At 42.4% G+C, this 27,799-nt stretch overlaps 1 protein-coding gene across 6 annotated transcripts in view; it reads left to right on the top strand.

Moving 5' to 3' along the window:
• The window catches only part of palld (palladin, cytoskeletal associated protein), a 490,195-nt gene that overhangs the window by 344,234 nt on the left and 118,162 nt on the right, over positions 1 to 27,799 (top strand). Inside the window, exon 1 of one of the 6 annotated variants that reach the window (XM_073047884.1) lies at positions 2,497 to 2,672. The exons of 4 other annotated variants lie outside the window; for them this stretch is intronic. The gene's annotated coding sequence lies outside the window, so the exon portion shown is untranslated. Of the gene's footprint in view, positions 1 to 2,496; positions 2,673 to 11,453; positions 11,644 to 27,799 lie in introns of those variants that run through there. One more of the 6 variants, XM_073047886.1, reaches the window with a different exon arrangement.

The following is a 27,799-nucleotide window of genomic DNA, read 5'->3' as shown; positions in this document are numbered from 1 at the left end:
GAATAGCCGGTTCTTGTCAAAAAAACTTTCTAATATTCTAATGTTTAGAAGGGTTCTATTCTTGGCCAAACCTCTGAGTTCCCACTGGACAATCTAATCAGAGTAAGCTATGAGAGGTGGGGATTCCGGTGGTAGGAAATCCTTTCCACCCCAGGCCTCTTGAACCCTAACTGTAACACCACAGAGTCCGTAATATCTCACAAATCTGATTAGTCCAAAGACACAGGAGCAGAATTAGGCCATTCGGCCCATCTAGTCTGTTCTGCCATTGCATCATAGGTGATTTACTTTCCCTCTCAACCCCATTCTCCTACCTTCTCCCAGTAACCTTTGACACCGTTACTAATCAAGAACCTATCAACCTTTGTTTTAAATGTACCCAATGACTTGGCCTCCACAGCTGTCTACAGCAATTCCACAGATTTACCACCCTCTAGTGAAAGAAATTCCTCATTATCTCTCTTCTAAAGAGATGTCATTGTATTCTGAGGAAGTGCCTTCTAGTCCTACACTCTCTCACTATAGGAAACTTCCTCCCCACACCCACTCTATCGAGGCCTTTCAATATTCAATAGATTTCATAGTCCTTACTCTCAGTAACCAGATATTCTTCAAATGGACCATAGCCATTTGTCCCACCTATCTGGACTTCCTTCTTCAATTGACAAAACTCCTGGAGCTCCCACCATCTTTAAAGTGTTGCAAGTATGTGTCTTGGCAGAGAACATGTCTTATGAGCATAGGTTGAGTGAGCCAGGGCTTTTCTTTTTGGAGAGGAGGAAGGAGGTGACTTGATGGAGGAGTATGAGAGGCATAGATAGAATGACCAGTCAAAGACCTTTTTCTAGGGTGGAAATGACTAACACCAGGGAGCATAACTTTAAATTTAAAGTGTTTGGAGGAATGTATAGGGGAGATATCAGAGGTAGATTGTTTACTCAGAATGGTGGGTGCACAGATTGCCCTGTGGTAGTGGAGGCATATACATTAGATAGGCATATGAAGGATAGAAAACTGGAGGGCTTCCAGGAGGGACAAGTTCAATTGATCTTGGAGTAGAGTAAAATGTCAGCACAATGTCATTGGGCCGAAGGGCCTGGACTGTGCTGTAATGTCTATGACCTCTGGTCTAGAATGCCTGTAGAGGCTCAGTTACTAAGTGACCTCAAAACAGAGGGTCAGCAGATTTCTAACTGTCAAGAGAGAGTGGTTTATGAGTTAGTGTGGTAAAAAATTTACCATGATTGAATGGAATGGTGGAACAGACACTGGAGATCAAACAGATGACTCCTGCTTAGATTCAAGAGGTTCAGAGGATAAGGGATAAAAGATTATAAAAGGGTAGATAGTCAGTCTTTCTCCCAGGGTAAAAATGTCGAATACTAAAGGACATAGATGTAAGGTGAATGAGGGAATGTTTAAAGAGATTTTAAGGTGATTAAGCAAGATTTATGAGGCAGATGTTTTTACGCAGAGAGTGGTAGGGGAGCTGGTGGAAGCAGATATGATAGTTAAGAGATTTTTAGACAGACAGATACAATTAGTCTGTGTATAGAACAGTTACTTATGCATTATGTTTTATAGAATTGCTTTTATATTTATATCTATTATGATTTTTTATTGTGTTCTTTATGCTTATTGTTTAATGCTGGATTAGATTCAGAGTAACAAATATTTCTTTCCCCTTTGCACTCATGTATTGAAGAATTTTTTAATATATTATATTGAGATGCAGCTCAGAGTAGGCCTTCTGGCCCTTCGAGCTGCGCTGCTGAGCAATCCCCTGATTTTAATCCTAGCCTAATCTCTGGACAATTTACAAAAACCAATTAACCGGACTGTCTTTGGACTTTAGGAGGAATCCAGAACACCCAGAGGAAACCCACGCAGTCACAGGTAAAGAACGTACAAACTCTTTCCAGGCAGTGGCGGGAATTGAACCTGAGTCACTGGCGGTGTAAAGCATTGTGCTAACCGCTCAGCTATCATGCCGAATTACAATAAATAATCTGGAATCTTGAATCTTGAAGAACAAGGGATGGAGGGATATGGATTATGTGCAGGCAGATGGAATAACTTTCACTTAGCATAATGGTTGGCACAGAATATGCGGGCTGAAGGGCCTGTCCTATGCTGTTGTATCATTTATTAACGTGGCTTCTCATGGAAGAGGAGGAGGAGGAGAGTGAGGTTACAACGAAGAAGTTGACCCATCTCCTCTCAATGAATGGGAGAACCCTCACTCAGAACAAGGTTATTGTCCTGTGTACACCAAGAGGCACTGTAATATTAAAAACTTGCAGCAGCATCAAGGCACGTCGATTCAAAAAGCAACACAGAACATAAAACATACATAAACTATGCAAGAAAGTGAAGAAAAAGGCTGATTTTTTCCCAAACACCTTTATGGTGAAACAGCGGCAGACTGTGTGCCTGCTTTGTGTGCTTTTATTTTGAAGTGACTCAGGGGACCCGGGGCTGGAGAATTACTGAGTCATGAGGCAGAATTCTGTCAGTCGCTGACTGGGCTGTATATATTGTCGGATATCTGTTCGACGTGCCACATTTGGCTGCAATGTTTCCGTGCTGATGTGACTACATTTTAAACTACCCTTTACTGAGCATCTGTGTGGACATCTAACCATCACGCAAGCGAGACTAGTGAAAGGGGGGTAAGAACTTGCTCTTTACTAAGCAAACCACTTTTTTACTTTGAAGCCTTTATGCAATTTTTTTTGGCAACTATAGTTTACAGTGCTTGGTGGAAACGTGTGAGGATTCTGGTTAACCTCACAGGTTTGGGATGCTGGTTGGATTTTCCACATGCTCCTACAAAGTAATTTTAAAGTCAAGAAGCGTGGCTTTTCACTGCTTGCTGTTATATTGTCAGTTTTGCTCTGTAGGGGTGAAATCAAAAAAAGTAGCACTAGTTAACTCATCCAGGGCTACTTTTGAAGTATCGTCATTGGTTTACCAAGACAGCCAATTTGTGCATAGCAAGCTCCCACAACAATTACTTTGACAAAGGCAAGATAAAGTATTGAAAAAGGGATAAATATTGATCAGGACACCTCTCATCCTTCTCCAGGATAGTTCAATAGGTCTTTCGTGTCCATCTGAGAGCATATCTTCTGTTGAGGGTCTCCTTTAGTCGTATGTGTCCAATAGTGGGAGAGTCTAGGACCAGAGGGCACAGAGTGCAAGTAAAAGGACGGCCCTTTAGAACAGAGATGAGGAGGAATTTCTTGAACCTGAGGGTGGTGAATCTGTGGAATTCATTGCCGCGGACATCTGTGGAGGCCAAGTCATTGGGTGTATTTAATGCAGAGGATGATAGGTTCTTGATTAGTAAGGGTGTCTGGTTATGGGAAGAAGGCAGGAAAATGGGATTAAGAGGGAAAATAAATCAGCCATGATCGAATGACAAAGGAAACTTGATGGGCTGAATAGCCTAATTCTGCTCCTATATTTTATGGTCTCTATGACAGTGTAACACTCCCTCAGTACTGCACTGGAGTATCAGGATTTTATGTTCAAGATCCTGGAGGGGTTCCTAAACCCAGTGCCTCTGACTCGGATGGAGAGAGCCCTGCCAACTGGTATTGCAAAAGTCCATGCAGAGTTGGCACTCCAGTGTCTAAGGGAAGCCCCCTTACTTCAAGTTCATATTGTGTGAGGGACCCTACGATGAACATTAGACACAGCATATCACCCAAGTGGTCTATGCCAAATTATAAAGCTCTGTCCCAGAACTTCTCCCACACCGCCTTCATTTCATCCTAGTACTGGGATACGAGTTTGATGAAAAAACAACTTAATTGTTAGTTATGTGCTCCAAGTACAGAGTATACTCCATATGAAAGTTGAATTTAAATGCATTCTAAGAATGGATTGACCAAATAACAAAGAAGCTTATCTGTGAGTGTGGATTGAGTATGCTGCAAATTCTTTTCAGCCTCGGGACAGACAATTCCTCTTTTGGGCAATTATTTCTCTGTTTTTCTTTTAAAAAGAAACTCTTTCTCTGTCCTTTCCCTCACAAACGTCACTCAGACTTGTGAAAGGAAATGAGCCCCAGACCTTTTTCTACTGAGGTTAGTTTTGTCTTGCTGCAAGTATTGGCAATCGTACAAGACAAGCAAGGTACCTTGGTCCCTGAAGACTGCCGGTGTTGTCATGGCAGCAGACAAGGTAGAATTTATTTTTTCTTTAAATCAATATAAACGGGAATGTGACCATTCCTGGTACTAAATCCCAGTTTGGATTTAATAACAGAAGCTGTGCAAACAAGGGAACTCTGCTTGGAAATGTTTTAAGGGCTTAATTTCAATTCATGTCATCCATGAGCATAAATCTTGATAATGTCGACTTTTTTTAAAAAATAGGGATAGAGCACATGGCATATATTTTATCACATAACATGCATGTGGGACGCCACAGTAGCATAGTAATAAGCACAACACTATTACAGCTCGGGGCGTTAAGAGTTCAGTGTTGAATTCCAGCACCATCTGTAAGGAGATTGTACGTCCTACCTGTGAATGTGTGACTTTCCTTGGGTGCTCCCATTCAAAGATGTACTAGCTAGTAGGTTAAATTGTCCAGTGATTTGGCTATGGTTAAATCAGGGGGTACTGGGCAGTATAGGTTGTTGGGCCTATTCCACATTGTATCTCTAAATGCAATCTCAAAAAGTGCTGGAGGAACTCAGCAGGTCAGGCAGCATCTGTGGAGGGAAACAGATGGTCGACATTTCGACTCTCAGAATTTTTCAGTCCAGATGAAGGATCTCAACACAAAACATCAACTGTCCATTTCCTTCCACAGATGCTGCCTGACCTGCTGAGTTCCTCAGGATTCCAGTGCAGTCTCTTGTGTCTGTAGTTGGTTTGTCATTCATTTTACACCCATCCTTGGTGCCATGGTGGCTGTGTTAAAGGAAAGAGTGTCTTTGTGGGTAGTAGAGACGCTGCCTTGAGACCTAAATTCAGTCCTGATCTCGGGTGCTGTCTGTGTGGAGTTTGCATGAAACTCCCTGTAACTGTCGCCATGAACCGACGTAGCATGCCCACAACTTCTAATCCCATGCGTCTTTGGAATGTGGAAGGAAATTGGAGATCCCAGAGGAAACCAAGCAGTCACAGGGAGAACATACTTACAGACAACAGAGTGAATTGTACCCCAATCACTGGCACTGTGAAGTGTTACACTAACCGCTATGTTACCGTTCCAGCTTTACATAGCCCACACGTCAGTCAGTATCAGTGAACAATGAGCCACCCCTGGTGCTTCAGGGCACTGACCTCACATCAGAGCTTACATATGTTGGTTCTAACAGTAGACAGACAGGAACAGCAGGTCCAGATCCAAGCTCCCTGTCCAATTCTGACAGCAACTGTCTGCAGTGCCTTCTGGAGCTTGGATGGAGTATGACGGGAGTATGCTTGTGAAAATCATTACCGGGCCACAGAAGTGCTGGGCTTATTTTGTGGAGATTCCTGTAGTCCAAAGGGCTCACATAGTCAAGTATGTTGTCTCAATGCTGTCTTTAGTGAAGTGAAAGAAGGATTGGATTTGTCATCTGAATTAATACAGGGGGTTGAAGGCTGAAGGCTGCAGATGCTGAAAATCTGCAATCAATACAGACAACAGAGAATATTTACAGTTCAACATTGGGCAGGCCATTTGGCCCACCATGTTTTACCTGTTTATACTAAATGTCTTTCCCATCGTGTATCATTCATATCCCTCCATTTCCTTCATATTCATGCATCTATCTAAACTGCACCAAACTGGCTCCTTCCCCCTGTAAACCATTCCAGACACTTAACTACTCTCTGCATGCTAAAGAAACTTGGCCTTCACATTGCCTTTAAACTTATCCCTCCCACAACCTTAAAAACACCTCCTTTCTCATTTTTTTTCTATTCCCCATTCTGGTTCCCCATCTCCTTCCCTTTCTCCCACGGTCCACTCTTCTCTCCTGTCAGATTTGCTCTTTTTCAGCACTTTACCACTTCCAACTAGCACCTCCCAGTTTCTTCCTTCATCCCCTCCTTCCCCCTCACCTGGTCTCCCCTATCACCTGCCGGCTTGAACTCCTTCCCCTCCCCCTCCTTTCCAGTCCTGATGAAGGATCTCAACCTGAATCGTTGACTGTTTATTCCCCTTTACAGATGCTGCCTGACCTGCTGAGTTCCTTCAGCACTTTGAAACATAGAAACATAGAAAATAGGTGCAGGAGTAGGCCATTTGGCCCTTCGAGCCTGTACCGCCGTTCAGTATGATCATGGCTGATCATCCAACTCAGAACCCTGTACCTGCTTTCTCTCCATACCCCCTGATCCCTTTAGCCACAAGGGCCATATCTAACTTCCTCTTAAATATAGCCAATGAACTGGCCTCAACTGTTTCTTGTGGCAGAGAATTCCACAGATACACCACTCTCTGTGTGAAGAAGTTTTTCCTCATCTCGGTCCTAAAAGGCTTCCCCTTTATCCTTAAACTGTGACCCCTCGTTCTGGACTTCCCCAACATCGGAAACAATCTTCCTGCATCTAGCCTGTCCAATCCCTTTAGAATTTTATACGTTTCAATAAGATCCCCCCTCAATCTTCTAAATTCCAGTGGGTATAAGCCTAGACGATCCAGTCTTTCTTCATATGAAAGTCCTGCCATCCCAGGAATCAATCTGGTGAACCTTCTCTGTACTCCCTCTATGGCAAGAATGTCTTTCCTCAGATTAGGGGACCAAAATTGCACACAATACTCTAGGTGCGGTCTTACCAAGGCCTTGTACAACTGCAGTAGAACCTCCCTGCTCCTGTACTCAAATCCTTTTGCTATGAATGCCAACATACCATTTGCCTTTTTCACCGCCTGCTGTACCTGCATGCCCACCTTCAATGACTGGTGTACAATGACACCCAGGTCTCGTAGCATCTCCCCTTTTCCTAATCGGCCACCGTTCAGATAATAATCTGTTTTCCTGTTCTTGCAACCAAAGTGGATAACCTCACATTTATCCACATTAAATTGCATCTGCCATGAATTTGCCCACTCACCTAACCTATCCAAGTCACCCTGCATCCTCTTAGCATCCTCCTCACAGCTAACACCGCCGCCCAGCTTTGTGTCATCTGCAAACTTGGAGACGCTGCATTTAATTCCCTTGTCTAAATCATTAATATATATTGTAAACAACTGGGGTCCCAGCACTGAGCCTTGCGGTACCCCACTAGTCACTGCCTGCCATTCTGAAAAGGTCCTGTTTACTCCCACTCTTTGCTTCCTGTCTGCCAACCAATTCTCTATCCACATCAATACCATACCCCCAATACCATGTGCTTGAAGTTTGCACACTAATCTCCTGTGTGGGACCTTGTCAAAAGCCTTTTGAAAATCTAAATATACCACATCCACTGGCTCTCACCATCCACTCTACTAGTTACATCTTCAAAAAATTCTATAAGATTCGTCAGACATGATTTTCCTTTCACAAATCCATGCTGACTTTGTCCGATGATTTCACCTATTTCCAAAAGTGCTGTTATTACATCTTTGATAACCGACTAGCATTTTCCCCACCACCGATGTCAGACTAACCGGTCTATAATTCCCCGGTTTCTCGCTCCCTCCTTTTTTAAAAAGTGGGGTTACATTAGCCACCCTCCAATCCTCAGGAACTAATCCAGAATCTAAGGAGTTTTGAAAAACTATCACTAATGCATCCACTATTTCTTGGGCTACTTCCTTAAGCACTCTGGGATGCAGACCATCTGGCCCTGTGTGTTGTTTATCATAAGTCCACTGGTGTTTGACATATTTACACTTGGGAAAGGATTCTGACTGCCTCGCATATTCGTGCCTCTATCAGCCTCCGATATTCTAAGAAGAGCAATCCAAGTTTTTCAATCTTCCCCTATAGCTCATACCCTCTAATCCAGGCAGCAATGTCATAAAACTTTTCTGCACCCTCTCCACATCCTTCCTATAATGGGGCAACAGGAACAGCAAACAATACTCCAATTGTGGTCTGACCAGTTATAGGTAGATGTAGCGTGAAAACACTGGAGACCCTCCAGGTCGAGCACCATCTGTGAAAGGAGAAATGGGGTTTCTGGATTTCCACTCGCAGACAGAGGAAATGAGAGGCTGTTGCGTAGGGATCTCATTGAAACCTACTGAATGTTGAAAGCACTAGATAGGGTGGATGTGGAGAGGATATTTCCTATGGTGGGGGTATCCAGAACTAGAGGGCACAGCCTCAAAATTGAGGGGAGACCCTTTAAAACAGAGGTAAGGAGTAATTTCTTTTAGCCAGAGTATAGTAAATCTGCGGAATGCTCTGCCACAGACTGCGGTGGAGGCCATGTCCATGTATATATTTATTGTGGAAGTTAATCATTTCCTAATTGGTCAGGGTGTCAGTGATACGGAGAGAAGGCAGGTGTATGGGATTGAGTGGGATCTGGGATCAGCGGGAATGGTGAAGCAGACTCAATGTGCTGAATGGCCTAATTCTGCTCCTATGTCATATGGTCTTGTGATCTTAAAGTGGCAAGAGTTTGTGGGAAGGTGGATAGCGAGAGGGAACAGGTGACAGAAGAAGATTAAACAGTTGACATTTCAGGCCGAGACCCTTCCACAGAGTTCTGATGAAGAGTCTCAGCCCGAAAGGTGGACTGTTTATTCATTTCCATAGATGCATCTTGACCTGCTGAGTTCCTCTAGCATTTTGTGTGCGTTACTCTGGACTTCCAGCCTCTGCTGAATATCTTGAGTTTAAAAGAATGTTAGCTTTATTTGTCAAATGTGCTTCGAAACAAACAGTGAAAATGCGTTGTTTGCATCAGCGACCAGCACAGCCTGAGAGTGCACTGGGAGCAGCGTGCAAATGTTGCCACACTTCTGCTGCCACCATTGCGTGCCCACAACTCCCTAACCCTGAACTCTTCGTCCTTAGAATGTGGGAGGAAACCAGAGCAGCCAGAGGAAACCCATAGGGTCATGGGGAGAACGTGCAAGCTCCTTACAGACAGCAATGGGAATTCAAGCCCAATCTGGTAAAAAAAAGATTAATATAGAGCGAAAGATCACATAGATGGACAGTAGAGACATAGTGGGTTAAAGATCATGCTTCTATGTAAAAAGATGGTGGTAGGACATACATAAGATTAATAATTCATGTAGAAGAGTCTAGGACCAGAGGGCACACTCTCAGAATAGAGGGGCATCCATCTGGAACAGAGATGAGAAGGAGTTTCTTTAGCCAGAGAGTGGTGAAACTGAGGAATCTCTGGAATTCATTGCCACAGGCGGCTGTGGAGGCCACACCACTGGGTGCACTTATGGGGGAGGTTGACAGGTTCTTGATTAGTCAGGGCATGAAAGGTTATGGGGAGAAGGCAAGAGAATAGGGTTCGGAGGGAAATGGATCAGCCATGTTAAAATGATGAAGTAGACTCGATGGGCTGAATGGCCTAATTCTGCTCCTATGTCTTATGGAACCAGACTAAAGATAGCAAGTTGAGAGAGGAAATAATGAAGAAAAAGAATGCTGCCCATTCTAATGTAATCGAATCTTGACTGGATATGGGACAGTTACCAGAGGAATTGCAAGCATAACACTCTTGTTCAAAGAAAAGGGGCAGAAAGATGTGTCAAGCAACTAAAGAACAGCTGTTTTAAACTCTGTAGCAATACGTACTCTCAAAATGCTGGAGGAACTCTGCAAGACAGGCAGCATCTATGGAGGGGAATGAATAGTCAACACTTCTGGCCAAGACCCTTCATTGGAAGGTTTTAGGAACATTTATCATAAAAAGTTTGAGTTGCCAAAGGTGAAACAACACAGAATATTTAAAAAACAAATCGTGTTTACCCAGCAAGGACCTTTTTCGTTTCTTTCAGATATTATATACAGACCATTGTTAACTGATTTCTATAGTTCTGACATAGAAAAGAGGCTGTTTTGTTCTCAGGGTGAAGGTCCATCAGTACTTTTTACAGCATCCTGAGGGAATGTTCTTGTGGAGAGGCTGAGCAGCTGGGAAGGGTCTGGGAGAGAGAGAGCTGGGAGTAGAAATTATAGCTGAAACATGGGAAGACATCTGTGATAATGCAAAGAAAATTTCAGATTGTAATTGAACTAAAGCATTGCGACTCAAAATTCTGCATAGAGCCCATCTGACTCCAGATCGTCTCTCAAAATTTAAGACAGGGGTTTCTCCAAAGTGTTCTAAATGTAAAGGAAATACTGGAACTCTCACCCACTGTTTTTGGACTTGTCCCAAACTTCAGGCATACTGGCGTGATATTTTGGGTGAAATGGAAAAGATTCTGAAGATGCAGCTTGAACTGGACCCAGTGTCTTTTCTCTTAGGCTTACCCAGCAGTTGTATTATTAATGCACATCAGAAAAAACTTTTTAACATCCTGACCTTTTGTGTGAGGAAGAACATTTTACAATAAGGCCCCTGGACTTTTAGGTTGGCGTAAATTAATCATGGAATACATTCCTTTGGACTTTTTGACATGTATGGTACACTCAAAAACAAATAGTTTTCATAAAACATGGTAACCTTTTCTGCAGTATGTAGATGTAAACCTGTCTGCTATACTAGTAAGAGCTTTTGTATAGGATGTGGTGCTGATGTCTATACTTTGATGGAAGTGTTCTGATAGCTGATATCTGTGAGGGGAAGAAATGTAAATGTATCTGGAAATGAAAGTTTTGTTATGCTGAGAAAATTTTTTAAAAAAAACAAATCATGTTTGACTAACCTGGATATGGTAGACTGGTTGAGGAAGGGAGTGTATTAGATGTCATCTATGTAGATATTTCAGAAACTTCTGATAAATTGTCAAGTAAAAGGCTGATAAACAAAATTGAAGCCACATGGAATTAGCAGTCATTACTATCATAGGCAGGAAATTGATAGAAAGGACTGTAATCAGTGTAATGGTAAATGACTGAACTTCATATTGGATACCAAAAGTGAGTTGGTACTGACACTCCTGCAATTGTTCATATGTGTTAATAACTTAGACAAGATAAACTTTCCAAATTTTGGATAATTCAAAATATGTGAAATAGGGAGGTGTGGTGTGTTTGAATTTATTGTATGCTGTAAGTACATAATTTGGTACATTTTTTTGGAAAATTAAATTTAACCACAATGGTCTCTTTGGAGCTCATCTATTCAACTGCAAAAGGAGGCTGGCAAGCTGACAGAACAGACAGATGGGTCCCAGAGGACATTTAATGCTGACAATTGTGAATTGATGCACTTTGTTGGAAAGGAAATTGGGGAACATTAGAGATAATGACAAAGGTATAAAGGGTGTGCAGGAAAACAGGTGGTCTTCTAGTTGCCATCACTATCCTGCGCTGTATCGTATGTTGTGGGCGATCATAGTGTTTCCATGAGTGTTCTTGGCAAATTTTTCTGCAGAAGTGGATGCCACTGCCTTCTTCTGGACAGTATCTTTACAAGGCAGATGACCCCAGCTATGTGAGTACTCTTCAGAGACTGTCTGCCTGGTGTCAGTAGTCACATAACCAAGACCTGGGATATGCACCAGCTGTTCATACGACCATCCACCGCCTGCTTCACGTGACCCTGGTGGAGGTCTAAACAGGTACTACACTTTGCCCACGAGTAATCTGCAGGCTAGTGGAAAGGAGGAGTGCCTTATTCCTTTGATAGAGATGTATCTCCACTTCACCACACGTCTTCTAGTACCTCTGCCAATCACCTTCAATCTTACTGTCCATGGAAAGGACAAAAGAAATGTTTTGTAACTGTGGCTTTGTAGTACGTTAGTGAATGACTGTGTTAGAATTACCCACACAGACTGGTGTAACCATCCACCTTATCTAAACCTCCTTCTTCTTCTTCTTCCTTGAGTTTTTACAGCAGTTGGCATCCACACTGTTACATTACTGCCATTTATCTAAACCTCTCATAACGTTAAACACTTCCATAATGTCATCCCTCATTCTACTATCTTCCAAGGAATAAAGATCTAGTTTGGCCAGCCTCTCCCTATGGCTCGGGCCTTCTAGACCTGGCAACATTCTCACAAATCTTTTCAACACTCTTTCCAGTTTAACCAAGTCTTTCATATAACAGGCAAACATCTGCTACATAGTAAAAGATGTTAGCTAAAATTGTGGTTAATGTGGTTCCTCTCAACTCTTTAATCCTTTAGATCTTTACATACTGATGAAGTTATGTTGTGCCTATTGCATATTCCTGCCTGTGGTAGTATTTGGAATTTGGGATTTTAACACTTAATAGCACGAATGAATATGGAGGGATCTGTTAGAGTGGATTTAGATACAGTGAGTCACAAAGCCAGAAACAGGCCCTTAGGCCCATCACATCCATGCTGACCACTGGTTACCTACCTCCACTCATCCCATTCACCAGTGTTCAGTCTGTAGCCTTCATTTGCTTATCCAGCCACCATATGATAGAAGAGCAATATTAATCTACATTTTACAGGAGTACTATTAAGAGCGTCCTGACAAGTTGCATCTCCACCTGGTATGCGAACAGTCAAGCATCAGACCAGAAGTCCGTATAAAGGACTGTGAGAACAGCTGAGAGGATCACAGGGGTCTCCCTACCATCCATCAGGGACATTTATCAGGAGCGTTGTGTACGCAGATCCCACCCATCCGCTTTGGACTAGATCCTCTTTGACTTTCTACCATCAGGCAGGAGATGATGATGCATAAAAACAAGAACAGTCAAGATGGTTTCTCCCCCCAGGCCATTAGGCTTCTGAACTCCCGGCTGCATCATAGGCGATGCATCACTGGTTAATCTGTTCTATTTAATATTAATGCACTTTAGTTCTAGTTATTTATGTGTGATTCATCTGCAGATTTTATCCTTACCTTCATAAGTTATTGTGTGTTATGTGTGCAATGTGTGATACTGTGCTTTACACCCTGGTTTGGAGAAATGTTGTCTTGTTTCTATATATGTTACATGGTTACATGTTATATACATATATATAGTTAAATGACAATAAACTTCACTTGATTTGACTTGAAAAGCGAAAGGAAGAGGGGAGGAAGCAGGAAGCACCAGAGAGATATTCTGTAATGATCAATAACTCTTTCTGGTTACTTGCACTTTGCTTAGTCTCTGCAGGTTTGGTCAGTTGTCTTTTGACATTATCTTTTGAATAGACCAAAAGACTCTCAGAACACTACAGTACAGAAGATAGATAGATAGATAGATAGATAGATAGATAGATACTTTATTCATCCCCATGGGGAAATTCAACTTTTTTCCAATGTCCCATACACTTGTTGTAGCAAAACTAATTACATACAATACTTAACTCAGTAAAAAATATGATATGCATCTAAATCACTATTTCAAAAAGCATTAATAATAGCTTTTAAAAAAAAGTTCTTAAGTCCTGGCGGTAGAATTGTAAAGCCTAATGGCATTGGGGAGTATTGACCTCTTCATCCTGTCTGAGGAGCATTGCATCGATAGTAACCTGTCGCTGAAACTGCTTCTCTGTCTCTGGATGGTGCTATGTAGAGGATGTTCAGAGTTTTCCATAATTGATCGTAGCCTACTCAGCGCCCTTCGCTCAGCTACCGATGTTAAACTCTCCAGTACTTTGCCCACGACAGAGCCCGCCTTCCTTACCAGCTTATTAAGACGTGAGGCGTCCCTCTTCTTAATGCTTCCTCCCCAACACGCCACCACAAAGAAGAGGGCGCTCTCCACAACTGACCTATAGAACATCTTCAGCATCTCACTACAGACATTGAATGACGCCAACCTTCTAAGGAAGTACAGTCGACTCTGTGCCTTCCTGCACAAGGCATCTTGGCCCCTTGGCCCATCTAGTCCATGCCAAACTATTAATCTGCCTAGTCGCATTGACCTGCTCCCTCACTGTAGCCCTCCATACCCTTCCCATTCACATAACTACCCAAATTACTCTTAAATGTAAAAATCAAATGGTGTGGTTTCAACAGCGGTTCACTTAATCTTCAAGAAAAGTCAGGAGGGAAAGTTAGGTTGTTGGACAACCCAGCTCCCACCCCACACTCCTCAAGTGACCAGTAATTTAGCCAGCATTTCTCTCTTGCACATTGCCAGAAAATAACAGATGACATAAAAGCTGTCATTCATAGTAACACACCTAAAGTGCTGGAGGAACTCAGCAGGTCAGACAGCATCTGTGGAGGAGAACAAACAGAAGCCCTTCATCAGGACTGGAAAGAAAGGGGACAGAAGCCAGAGTAAGAAGATGGGGGGAGGATGAAGAGTATTCACGGTACATTTTCATGTTCCAATATCCAATTCCCACTGTTCCGTTTAAAAACTGTGTGGTGGCTGTCTGGAATGGGCTGCTGGGGTAGTGGTGCAAACACATAGTGGCTGTTAGACACATGAATATTCAGGGATACACAGTCAGAAGAGACCCAATTTAATTTGGCATTGTATATAGCAGTGATACTCTATTTGAAAGTAGAATTGGGAATTTGGGATAAGATTGAAGACGAAGTTCATACCTATTCTACGCTTCTTCAAGGGTATGAATCCTTGAGGAAATTCAACACCATCCAAGACAAAGCAACTCTCTGGACTGGCATTCATTCTCCCTCACCAATGACACATATTCTCTGCATCTACAAAATGCACTGAGGTGGCTCGCCCAGGCTAGTCCTTTGGCTGTCCGGGAAACTCACTGCCACAGGCGACTTTGGAGGCCAAGCCATTGGGTGTATTTGAAGTGGAAGTTGATAGGTTCTTGATTAGTCAGAGCATCACAGGATACAGGGAGAAGGCAGGAGAAAGTGGTTGAGAGAGACAATAAATCAGCCATAATAGAATGGCAGAGTGGACTTGATGGGCTGAATAGCCTAATTCTGCTCCTTTGTCTTATGGTCTCATGGACAGTGCCTCCTAAATCCTGTTTCTGTGCCTGCCTCCTTGAGGGCCATCCCCAACAGCCCTCTGAGTGTATCTGCACCATAAGGACTATGGCAATTCACAAAAGCAGCCCACAGTCACCGTCTCAAAGGCACCAAAGGGTGGGCAGTAATTCCTGGCCCTGAAAAATGAACGATAAAAGAGTAAATGTTGTCTCCATAGAGCATAGAACAGTACAGCTTAGCAACAGGCCCTCTGTCCACAATGTCTACATCAAACACAACGCCAAACTAAACTAAGTCTCTTCTAAGACCCATATCTTTCCAGATCCCTCCATTAGGGCAACATAGTAATGAGGTTAGCATAATGCTTTACCAGCAACCTGGGTTCAATTCCCACTGCTGCCTGTAAGGAGTTTATACATTCTCCCTGTTGCCGTGTGGGTTTCCTCTGGGTGCTCCACTTTCCTCCCGCATTCCAAAGATGTACCAACCAGTTGGCAGGTAAATTGTCTTGTGATGAGGCTACGCTTAACTTGGGGAGGGGGGGGGGGATGCTGGGCTGTGCAGCTCAAAGAGCCGAAAGGCCTATTCCGTGCTGTATGTTAATAAATAACCCTGCGTCTCATGGCAACAAGGGCAGCATAGTTAGCATAATGCTTCAAAAGCGCCAGCGATGCGAGTTCAATTCCAGCACTGTCTGTAAGGAGTTTATAACTCCTTCCCGTGACCACATGAGTTTACCCCTTGTGTTTCAGTTTCTTCCCACATTTCGAAGACGTACCGATCAGGGTTAGTAAGCTGCGGGCATTTATATTTATGCCAGAAGCATGGTGACACTTGCTGAATGTCCCCAGCACACCCTCAGACTAAGTTGGTCATTGACAAAAAAATTGCCCTACACCTCTCCTCTAACTTAAAATTCACATCCTCTCTTACTTGCTATTTCCACCCTGGGAGAAAGATTCTGACTGTCTACCCTGTCTATCCTTTCCATAATTTTATGGAAATATTTTATGGAATTTTATGGACCTGCGTCTCAATATCACCAAGACCAAGGAGATGGTGGTGGACTTTAGGAGATCTAGGCCTCATATGGAGCCAGTGATCATTAATGGAGAATGTGTGGAGCAGGTTAAGACCTACAAGTATCTGGGAGTACAGTTAGACGAGAAGCTAGACTGGACTGCCAACACAGATGCCTTGTGCAGGAAGGCACAGAGTCGACTGTACTTCCTTAGAAGGTTGGCGTCATTCAATGTCTGTAGTGAGATGCTGAAGATGTTCTATAGGTCAGTTGTGGAGAGCGCCCTCTTCTTTGTGGTGGCGTGTTGGGGAGGCAGCATTAAGAAGAGGGACGCCTCACGTCTTAATAAGCTGGTAAAGAAGGCGGGCTCTGTCGTGGGCAAAGTACTGGAGAGTATAACATCGGTAGCTGAGCGAAGGGTGCTGAGTAGGCTACGGTCAATTATGGAAAACCCTGAACATCCTCTACATAGCACCATCCAGAGACAGAGAAGCAGTTTCAGCGACAGGTTGCTATTGATGCAATGCTCCTCAGACAGGATGAAGAGGTCAATACTCCCCAATGCCATTAGGCTTTACAATTCAACCGCCAGGAGTAAGATATGTTAAAGTGCCGGGGTTGATTGTATTTAATGTATTTAAGTAAACTACTTAAGAACTTTTTAAAAGCTATTATTAATGCTTTTTGAGAGAGTGATTTAGATGCATATCATATTTTTATTGAGTTAAGTATTGTATGTAATTAGTTTTGCTACAACAAGTGTATGGGACATTGGAAAAAATGTTGAAATTCCCCATGGGGATGAATAAAGTATCTATCTACCTATAAACTTCCATCAGATCTCCCCTCAGCCGCTGGAGAAAACAACCCAGCTTCATCTAACCTCTCCCTGTAGCTCAGACCCTCTAATCCAGGCAGAATCCTTTTCCATGCCATCTCCAAAGTCTTCACATCCTTCCTGGGGAGACTAGAACTGCACACAATACTCCAAGTGTGGCCTAACCAAAGGTCTATACAGCTGGAACAGAATTTGTTTACTCTTATACACAGTGCCCCAACTAATCAAGGCAATTATGCCTTATATAATTCCACCACTATATTAGTACATGGAGCACTACAAATCATAGGTGAATTCCTATGTGCATGCATCTGCTCTGAAAAAGCCTAGTAAATAGATGTGTCATTAACAGGTCGTACAAATGTTCCTTGTCTAAGTTCCTCCATTTTGTTGCAGAATTGCTTAATTTCTTTGGCATTTGCTCTGACGCCGTAGCCACTTGCCTATCCCAAATTCTAAGGATTTTGGCTGAATGCTCTCACTGGATCGCATTTCAGCAGATAGCAGAAGAATGACTATTCTGTTTTCAACCTTCAGCTAATTTTAGCTGCTTCAGTATTACTGAAAAAGGATTCTAACTGGCACCTAACCATCTATTGCAATGAAGGGATAACTCAGCATTTCCTTCTGCTTTCCTTCTTTGGATTGGAACGGGCATTAGCACATTTAATATTTATATGAGCTTAGGAGGGTAGCTTTTCTCATCTTAAGATTTTTTCTTCAGATTAGCTTTATTTATCGCACGTGCATCAAAACTTGCAGTGAACTGCGTCATATTGAATCAATGACCATCACAGTCCGAGGATGTGTTTGATTCAGCCCCCAAGTGTCTGGTGCAAATATAATGTGTGCACAACATACTTGTATGTTTTTGAAGAGCTCGAAGTTCCAATTAAGTTTATTATCAATGTAAGTACATACAACCCTGAGATTCATTTTCTTGTGGGCTTTCACGGAAGAACAAAAAATAATAAATAACAAATAATAAATAATATAAAAAACAAAGAATAATAAGAATAACCAAAGAAAAACAATTGAATCAGTGAAAAAGACACACAAAGTATGACAAGCAATCAATGTGCAAAAGACGAAAAGCAGCACAAATACAATAAATAAATAAATACTAAGAACATGAGTAGTGAATCTGTGGAATTTGTTGTGTCAGATGGCTGTGGAGGTGAAGTGATTGAGTATATTTAAAGCAGAGGTTAGTAGTTTTTTGATTAGCCAGGGTGTCAAAGGTTACAGGGTGAAAGTAGGAGAATCAATTTGAGAGGGATAGTAAATCAGCTGTGATGGAATGGTAGAACAGAATAAAAATGGTAGAATAGCCTAATTCTGCTGCTATGTTTTATGGTCTTATGGCATGCACAACCGAACAAACAACTACAATAGAATCAATGAAAAACTGCACACAAAGACTGCAAACTTGCAAAAGGAAACTGCAGATAAAACATATAAGTTAAAAAAACAAATGAGCCCATGGTATTACAGGAAAGATTCTAGCATGGATAAAGCAGTGGCTGATTGGCAGGAGGCAAAGAGTGGGATTAAAGGGAGCCTTTTCCAATTGACTGCCAGTGACTAGTAGTATTCCACAGGGGTCTGTGTTGGGACCAATTCTTTTTACATTATATTTCAATGATTTGGATGATGGAATTGATGGCATTGTTGCAAAGTTTGCAAATGATATGAAGATAGGTGAAGGGACTGGTAGTTTTGAGGAAGCAGAGAGGCTACAGAAGGATTTAGACAGATTAGGAGAATGGGCAAAGAAATGGCAGATGGAATACAGTGTTGGGAAGTGTATGGTCATGCACTTTGGTAGAAGAAATGAAAGGGTTGACCATTTTCTAAATGTAGAGAAAATACAAAAAACTGAGGTGCAAAGGGACTTGAGGATTCCCTAAAGGTTAATTTGCAGGTTCAGTCTGTGATGAGGAAGGCAAATGCAATGGTTTTATTCATTTCAAGAGGAATAGAATATAAGAGCAAGGATGTAATGTGGAGACTTTATAACGTACTGGTGAGGCCTCACTTGGAGTATTACAAGCAGTTTTGTCCCTTATCTGAGATAGGATGTGCTGAAACTGGAGAGGGTTCAAAGGAGGTTCACAAAAATGACACCAGGATTGAATGGCTTGTCATATGAAGAGCGGCTGATGGCTCTTGGCCTGTATTCACGGGAATTCAGAAGAATAGGAGGGGTGACTTCACTGAAATCTATTGAATAGTGAAAGGTGATCAGGAAGAAGGTACAGGAGCCTCAAGACTCACACCTCCAGGTTCGAGAACAGTTATTACACCTCAACCATCAGGCTCCTGAACCAGAGGGAATATTTTCACTCAACTTCACTTGCCCCATCATTGAAATATTCCCATAACCCCATGGACTCATTTTCAAGGACTCTTCATCTCATGTTGTCGATATTAATTGCTAATCTATTTATTTTTGTTATTTCTTTTTTATATTTGAACAATTTGTTGTCTTTTGCACACTTGTGAAATGCCCAAGTTGTTGAAGTCTTTCATTTTGAATATTATCCTGTTATTCTATTATGGGTTTATTGAGAATGCCCACAATAAAATTAATCTCAGGGTTTTATATGGTGACATATATGTACTTTGATAATAAAGCTACTTTGAACTTTGAACTTCGGATGTGGAGGCTTTGGAGAGTTTCACCAGGATGCTGGATTAGAGTCCATGAGCTACGAGGAGAGCTTGGATAAATTTTGAGTTGTTTTATTTGGAGAAATTGTGCCTAAGGGAAAATCTGATAGAAGTTTATAAAATTATGAAAGGCACAGATAGGGTAGACAGTCAGAATCTTTCTCCCAGGTTCCAATTATAAGTTCATTTTCTGGATTTTCCCTTTGGGGTCTGATAAAAAAAAATTGAACTAACAGCCTTCTATCTTAAAGGAAGGAGCCCAACCTGAGGACCTAAAGCTCAAAATAGCCAGCATGTTTGTCAAGGCCTCTGTTTTGTGTTACTGAAATCCTACTGGCATGTGCATATGTTTATCTTTGAGACAGTGTTGACATTAATAGAAGATGTGAAGCAACATTTCATTGGAACCGCAATGCCAGATGTTGCTTCAGTTTCTATGCATATCCTTCTCATTAGTGCAGCTGCATCAGCACAAGAAACCAGAAACAACGCAAGCTAGATTAGAGAAGAAAATCAAAAGGATATGAGATAGAAATTTATCTATGATCTGCGCTAATAGTCCATGTTCAAAGTTCAAAGTAAATTTATTGTAAAAATACATGCAGTATATGTCACCATTTGATTAATTTTCCTGTGGGCATTCACAGTTAATAATAAAGATCACAATAGAATCACTCACAATCAAAGAAGGACAAACAACCAATGTGCAAAAGACAAAAAAGATGTGCTGAGGGGTGGGGATATTCCCAATTGTTCCACTCTGGCGTTGCACAGTGGTGTAGTGGTTAGCACAGTGCTTTACGGTACAGGAGACCCAGGTTCAGTTCCCACCGCTGCCTGTGGACTTTGTACGTTCTCCCCGTGACTACATGGGATTCCTCCAGGTGCCCCGTTTCCTCCCACAGTCCAAAGACCTGCCGGTGTTGGTAGGTGAATTGGTCATCGTAAATTGTCCCATGATTAGGCTAGGATTAAATCGGGGGATTGCTGGGTGGCATGGCTCAAAGGGCCAGAAGGGTCTATTCCGTGCTGCATAATAAAAATAAAATGAAAAAAAGATTAAAAATAAAACTCTTTATTTTGATTTCATTGGGTGGTGTTTCAGTATGGAGTATAGTGAGCATACAATACCATTTCGTACATGACCTATGCTCAGTGGCCATGTTGTTAGGTACCTGAGATTCAGAGATGCACTTCGGCACACCACTGTTGTAGTATGTGGTTATTTGAGTTACTGTCACCTTTCTGTCAGCTTGAACCTATCTGACCTCTCTCATTAACAAGGTGTTTTCATCCACAGAACTAGTTTGTTTTTCACACTATGCTCTGTAAACTCCAGAGCAGGGGTTCCCAACCTTTTTTAGGCCATTGAGCCCTTCCATTAACCAAGGGGTCTATGGACCCCTGGGTGGGAACACCTATTCTAGAGACTGTTGTGTGTGCAAATCTCAGGAGATTATTCGTTTCTGGCACTCAAACCATGTGGTCTGGTACGATAAACCATTCCAAAGTCAAAGCCACTTAGATCACATTTCTTCCCCATGCAGATGATTGGTCTGAACAACAATGGAACCTCATATCTGCATGCTTTTATGCATTGAGATGCTAACACATGATTGGCTGATTAGATATTTGCATTAAGGTGCAGGTGTACAGATGAACCTAAGAAAGTGGCCAGAGTTGTAAGAGAAGTTGCTAGTTTTCAGTAAATGGTCCCTTACCATTGGAAGTGTCATGTGTTATAAGTATCTGCCTGAGGGCCTAGTACAAGCAGATTCCATCTTACCTTTCAAAATGAATTTGAATTGATGAATAAAATGGATAGATTTCTAGCTTTAAAGAAAGGAGCTGGACAATGGAACTAATTGGGAAGCAAAGACCAGACTATAAAAATCTGAAATAAGAGCATAAAATGTGGAAACACCAAAGGACAAGGCAGCATCTGTGAGGAGAGAACCAGAGCCAAAACACGAGCCTTTGGACTTGAAGGACCAGCTTTATTTGTCATATGTACATCAAAACATACAGTGAGATACATCGTTTGCATCAATTGAAATCAGTGACGATTGCGCTGGGGGCAGCCCGCACTGTTGCCAATGCTTCCAAGTCCAACATAAGATGGCCACAACTTACTAACCCCAACTCGTGCATATCAGGAATGTAGGAGAAAACCAGAGCACCTGGAGGAGACCAAAGTGCTCATGGAGAAAACATGAAAACTCCTTACAGTCAGCGGCGAAATGTCAACCCTGATCATACAGCTGGCACTGTAAACCCTTGCATTAACCCAGGGGTTCCCAACCTGGGGGCCCACAGACCCATTGGTTAGTGGTAGGGGTCCATAACATAAAAACAGTTGGGAACCCCCTGCGTTAACCACTATATTACCATACCACCCCAAGGCACCAGTATGGTTCGAAAGTTGTATATACAGTACTGAGCAAAAGTCTTAAGCATATATATATATAGCTAGGGTGCCTAAGACTTTTGCACAGTACTGTAGTAATTTTATGTATTGCACTGTACTGCTGTCACACAAAAAAAAATTCATTACATATGTGAGTAATGATAACCCTGATTCTGATATGGGTTTCTATTGTGGTCTAGGAGTGGGAAGGGGGCAGAGAGAGGTGAATCATGGTTGGAAAAAGGGAAGGGAGAAGGGGGCGAATAGGAAGCACCAGAGAGACATTCCGTAATAATCAATAAGCCAATTGTCTGGAATCAAATGACCTTGCCTAGTGTCTCAGGGCTGGGTGTATCTGTGCCCCCACCACCCCTGGCGTTCCTTCTTTGTCACCTGTCCCAAACCCCTCCCGTGGTGCACCACTCTTATTATTCCCAACATCCTGTGCTCCTGCCAGACTTACAAAGTAGCTTTCTGCTCCTCATTGACAAATACAGTACTGTGCAAAAGTTTTAGGCACCCTAGCAATATATATGTGCCAAGGACTTGTGCACACTACAATATTTTCCAAGTCAGAAGAGCTGCAGATGTTGGAATCTATAGCAACAAATAACATGATGCTGACAGCACTCAGTGGGTTATGGGGGAGGAGGGGAACTGGGGAAGGAGTTGCTGATGCTTGGATCAAGACATAGAAACGTAGAAAATAGGTGCAGGAGTAGGCCATTCGGCCCTTCAAGCCTGCACCGCCATTCAGTATGATCATGGCTGATCATCCAACTCAGAACCCTGTACCTGCTTTCTCTCCATACCCCCTGATCCCTTTAGCCACAAGCGCCATATCTAACTTCCTCTTAAATATAGCCAATGAACCGGCCTCAACTGTTTCCTTTGGCAGAGAATTCCACAGGTTCGCCACTCTCTGTGTGAAGAAGTTTTTCCTCATCTCGGTCCTAAAAGGCTTCCCCTTTATCCTTAAACTGTGACCCCTCGTTCTGGACTTTCCCAACTTCAGAAACAATCTTCCTGCATCTAGCCTGTCCAATCCCTTTAGAATTTTATACGTTTCAATAAGATCCCCCCTCAATCTTCTAAATTCCAGTGAGTATAAGCCTAGTTGATACAGTCTTTCTTCATATGAAAGTCCTGCCATCCCAGGAATCAATCTGGTGAACCTTCTCTGTACTCCCTCTATGGCAAGAATGTCTTTCCTCAGATTAGGGGACCAAAACTGCACACAATATTCTAGGTGCGGTCTCACCAAGGCCTTGTACAACTGCAGTAGAACCTCCCTGCTCCTGTACTCAAATCCTTTTGCTATGAATGCCAACATACCATTTGCCTTTTTCACCGCCTGCTGTACCTGCATGCCCACTTTCAATGACTGGTGTACAATGACACCCAGGTCTCGTTGCATCTCCCCTTTTCCTAATCGGCCACCATTCAGATAATAATCTGTTTTCCTGTTCTTGCAACCAAAGTGGATAACCTCACATTTATCCACATTAAATTGCATCTGCCATGAATTTGCCCACTCACCTAACCTATCCAAGTCACCCTGCATCCTTTTAGCATCCTCCTCACAGCTAACACCACTGCCCAGCTTCGTGTCATCCGCAAACTTAGAGATGCTGCATTTAATTCCCTCGTCTAAATCATTAGTATATATTGTAAACAACTGGGGTCCCAGCACTGAGCCTTGCGGTACCCCACTAGTCACTGCCTGCCATTCTGAAAAGGTCCCGTTTACTCCCACTCTTTGCTTCCTGTCTGCCAACCAATTCTCTATCCACATCAATACCATACCCCCAATACCGTGTGCTTTATGTTTGCACATTAATCTCCTGTGTGGGACCTTGTCAAAAGCCTTTTGAAAATCCAAATATACCACATCCACTGGCTCTCCCCATTCACTCTACTAGTTACATCTTCAAAAAATTCTATAAGATTCGTCAGACATGATTTTCTTTTCACAAATCCATGCTGACTTTGTCCGATGATTTCATCTCTTTCCAAAAGTGCTGTTATCACATCTTTGATAACCGACTCTAGCATTTTCCCCACCACTGATGTCAGACTAACCGGTCTGTAATTCCCCGGTTTCTCTCTCCCTCCTTTTTTAAAAAGTGGGGTTACATTAGCCACCCTCCAATCCTCAGGAACTAATCCAGAATCTAAAGAGTTTTGAAAAATTATCACTAATGCATCCACTATTTCTTGGGCTGCTTCCTTAAGCACTCTGGGATGCAGACCATCTGGCCCTGGGGATTTATCTGCCTTTAATCCCTTCAATTTACTTAACACCACTTCCCTACTAACATGTATTTCCCTCAGTTCCTCCATCTCACTAGATCCTCGGTCCCTTACTATTTCCAGAAGATTATTTATGTCCTCCTTAGTGAAGACAGAACCAAAGTAGTTATTCAATTGGTCTGCCATGTCTTTGTTTTCTATGATCAATTCACCTGTTTCTGACTGTAAAGGACCTACATTTGTCTTGACCAATCTTTTTCTTTTCACATATCTATAAAAGCTTTTACAGTCAGTTTTTATGTTCCCTGCCAGCTTTCTCTCATAATCTTTTTTCCCTTTCCTAATTAAGCCCTTTGTCCTCATCTGCTGGTCTCTGAATTTCTCCCAGTCCTCAGGTGTGCCGCTTTTTTTTGCTAATTTATATGTTTCTTCTTTGGACTTGATACTATATCCCTAATTTCCCTTGTCAGCCATGGGTGCACTACCTTCCCTGGTTTATTCTTTTGCCAAACTGGGATGAACAATTGTTGTAGTTCATCCATGCGATCTTTAAATGCTTGCCATTGCATATCCACCATCAACCCTTTAAGTATCATTTGCCAGTCTCTCTTAGCTAATTCACGTCTCATACCTTCAAAGTTACCCCTCTTTAAGTTGAGAACCTTTGTTTCTGAATTAACTATGTCACTCTCCATCTTAATGAAGAATTCCACCATATTATGGTCACTCTTACCCAAGGGGCATCGCACAACAAGATTGCTAACTAACCCTTCCTCATTGCTCAATACCCAATCTAGAATGGCCTGCTCTCTAGTTGGTTTCTTGACATGTTGGTTCAGAAAACCATCCCGCATACATTCCAAGAAATCCTCTTCCTCAGCACCCTTACCAATTTGGTTCACCCAATCTATATGTAGATTGAAGTCACCCATTATAACTACTGTTCCTTTATTGCACGCATTTCTAATTTCTTGTTTAATGCCATCCCCAACCTCACTACTACTGTTAGGTGGCCTGTACACAACTCCCACCAGTGTTTTCTGCCCCTTAGTGTTATGCAGTTCTACCCATATCAATTCCACATCCTCCAGGCTAATGTCCTTCCTTTCTATTGCGTTAATCTCCTCTCTAACCAGCAATGCTACCCCACCTCCTTTTCTTTCCTGTCTATCCCTCCTGGGTATTGAATATCCCTGGATGTTGAGCTCCCATCCTTGGTCACCCTGGAGCCATGTCTCTGTGATCCCAACTATATCATATTCATTAATAACTATCTGCACATTCAATTCATCCACCTTGTTACGAATGCTCCTCGCATTGACACACAAAGCCTTCAGGCTTGTTTTTACAACACTCTTAGCCCTTTTACAATTATGTTGAAAAGTGGCTCTTTTTGCTTTTTGCCCTGGATTTGCCTGCCTGCCACTTTTACTTTTCACCTTACTACTTTTTGCTTCTACTGTCATTTTACACCCCTCTGTCTCTCTGCACTTGTTCCCATCCCCCTGCCACATTAGTTTAAAGCCTCCTGAACAGCAGTAGCAAACGCTCCCCCTAGGACATTGGGTCCAGTCCAGCCCAGGTGCAGACGGTCCTGTTTATACCGGTCCCACCTCCCCCAGAACTTGAACAAGAACCAGAACAAGACCTTGCATCAGTTTGTCAAAACCAAAGTGCAAGTTTATTGTCACATGCACGAGTATGTGTGTGTACAGATGCAATGAAAACCTTGCAGCACCATCACAGGCACATCGCATCAGATAAACAGCATTCATCAATTATACGCAATTTTTATGAGAATGTCTGAGTGACTTTTATGGGAATAACAAACATTCAAATGTTAGGGTGCAACATATAAAATTCAATGTCATTTAAGACCAGATATGGATGTGGTAACAGAGTGTTTGGGTTATTGGATGAACAACCCATGTTCTGAATTGCTGATCCTGAGTTCAAGTCCCACCACAAGCAGCTGGTAAAATTAAATTTGCATAACTAAATCAATCTGGAACCAAAAGAAAATCTTAAATGTGAAAATAGATTGTTGGAAAATTCCAAGACACAGGAGACTGCAAATGCTGGGATCTGGAACAATAGGGTAGAGTAGCAGTTAGCATAATGCTTTACAGTGCCAGCAACCCAGGTTCAATTCCCAGCACCATCTCCCTGTGACCATGTGGGTTTCCTCCAGTACTTCCGTTTCCTCCCAAAGATGTACCAGTTAATAGGTTAATTGGTCACATGGTGCAGGCTCATTACCCCGGAAAGGCCTGTTACTATGTTGTACCTTGAAATTTTAAAAAAATAAATTAAACACACAAAGTGCTGGAGGAACTCAGTGGGTCAAGAACTATATACGGAGGGAAATGGACAATCGACATTTCTGGGTCAAGCCCCTTCATCAAGACGGCCAGTGCAAATGAAGAGTCACAGCCTGAAACATCAACGGCCCATTTGCCTCCAAAGACCACCGAGGTCCTCCTGAGTTTTGGGTGCTGCTGTAGGAAAATCCCATCTGGTTCGTTGACATCTTTCAGCGGACAAAGATCTACCATCCTTGCTCAGTCGATGTCTCCAGATCCCACTATGTACTTGAAATTTACCTGTCTCCTCGGTTTGTGGTGACTGGAAATGGATCAGAAATGGTGACCTTGTCAATAATGTTCATGTCCAATGAATGGATTAACAAAACAAGATGGATGTGAACAGTGGACTTCACCTACGTGCCGTAGACATCGGATTCAAATCAGGTTTAACATATCACAACAAGAACAATCCATTACATAATAATAGAGAAAAAACTGTGAATTACAGGAAGGGTATATACATTAAATAAGTAGTGCAAAAATCAAAATTAAAGAAGTAGTGAAGTAGTGTTCATAGATTCAATATCCATTCAGAAATCTGATGGCAGAGAAGAAGAAGCTATTCCTGAATCATTGAGTCTGTGCCTTCAGGCTTTTGTACCCCCTTCCTACTGAGAAGAAGGCTTGACCTGAGTGATGGATGCTGTCTTTTTGAGACATCACTCCTTGAAGATGTCCTGGATACTGTGGAGGCTAGTGCTCAGGATGGAGCTGAGTACTTTACAGCTCTCTGCAACTTACTTCGATCCTGTGCAGTAGCCCCTCCTCCCCCCACTGCAAACCAGACGGTGATGCAGCCAGTTAGAATGCTCGCCGCAGTAAATCTGCACATCTGGACACACTGGTAGGTTAAATGGCTTCGTATCCTGAAACAAAGAACATTGAGCAGTACAGCAGAGGAACAGGCCCTTTGGGCAGTGGTTCAGGGGATTCAAAGTACGTATGCAGTATACAACACTGAGATCTGTCTTCCCACTGACAGCCTCGAAACAAAGAAAATCATGCAACCTGTTCAAAGAGAAACATCAAAACCCCCTCCAAATGCAAAAACAAATTGCGCAAATGGCAACAAAAAAGAACGAGCAAAACCACAGAATATAAAACACAAAATTGAAAGATTCCACCTTCAGTTCAGCTCAGTGTTCATTATCTGCAGGCCGCCCCAATCCAAAGTCACCCAAAATAGCAACAAAAGAAAGGAGCGATCGGGAACTTCAGTCCAATCCCCAAACTGCAGAACCAGAACATCAGTACCATCCTCTGACAGGATCAAGGGAGAGAGAGAGAGAGACCACTTGAACACAGGGACCTTCTCTAG

Source organism: Hemitrygon akajei, chromosome 6 (assembly GCF_048418815.1).
Source record: "Hemitrygon akajei chromosome 6, sHemAka1.3, whole genome shotgun sequence".
NCBI classification, from domain to species: Eukaryota; Metazoa; Chordata; class Chondrichthyes; order Myliobatiformes; family Dasyatidae; genus Hemitrygon; species Hemitrygon akajei.
Note: the sequence above shows the minus strand (reverse complement) of the source record. Positions and strands in the feature narration are given on the sequence as shown.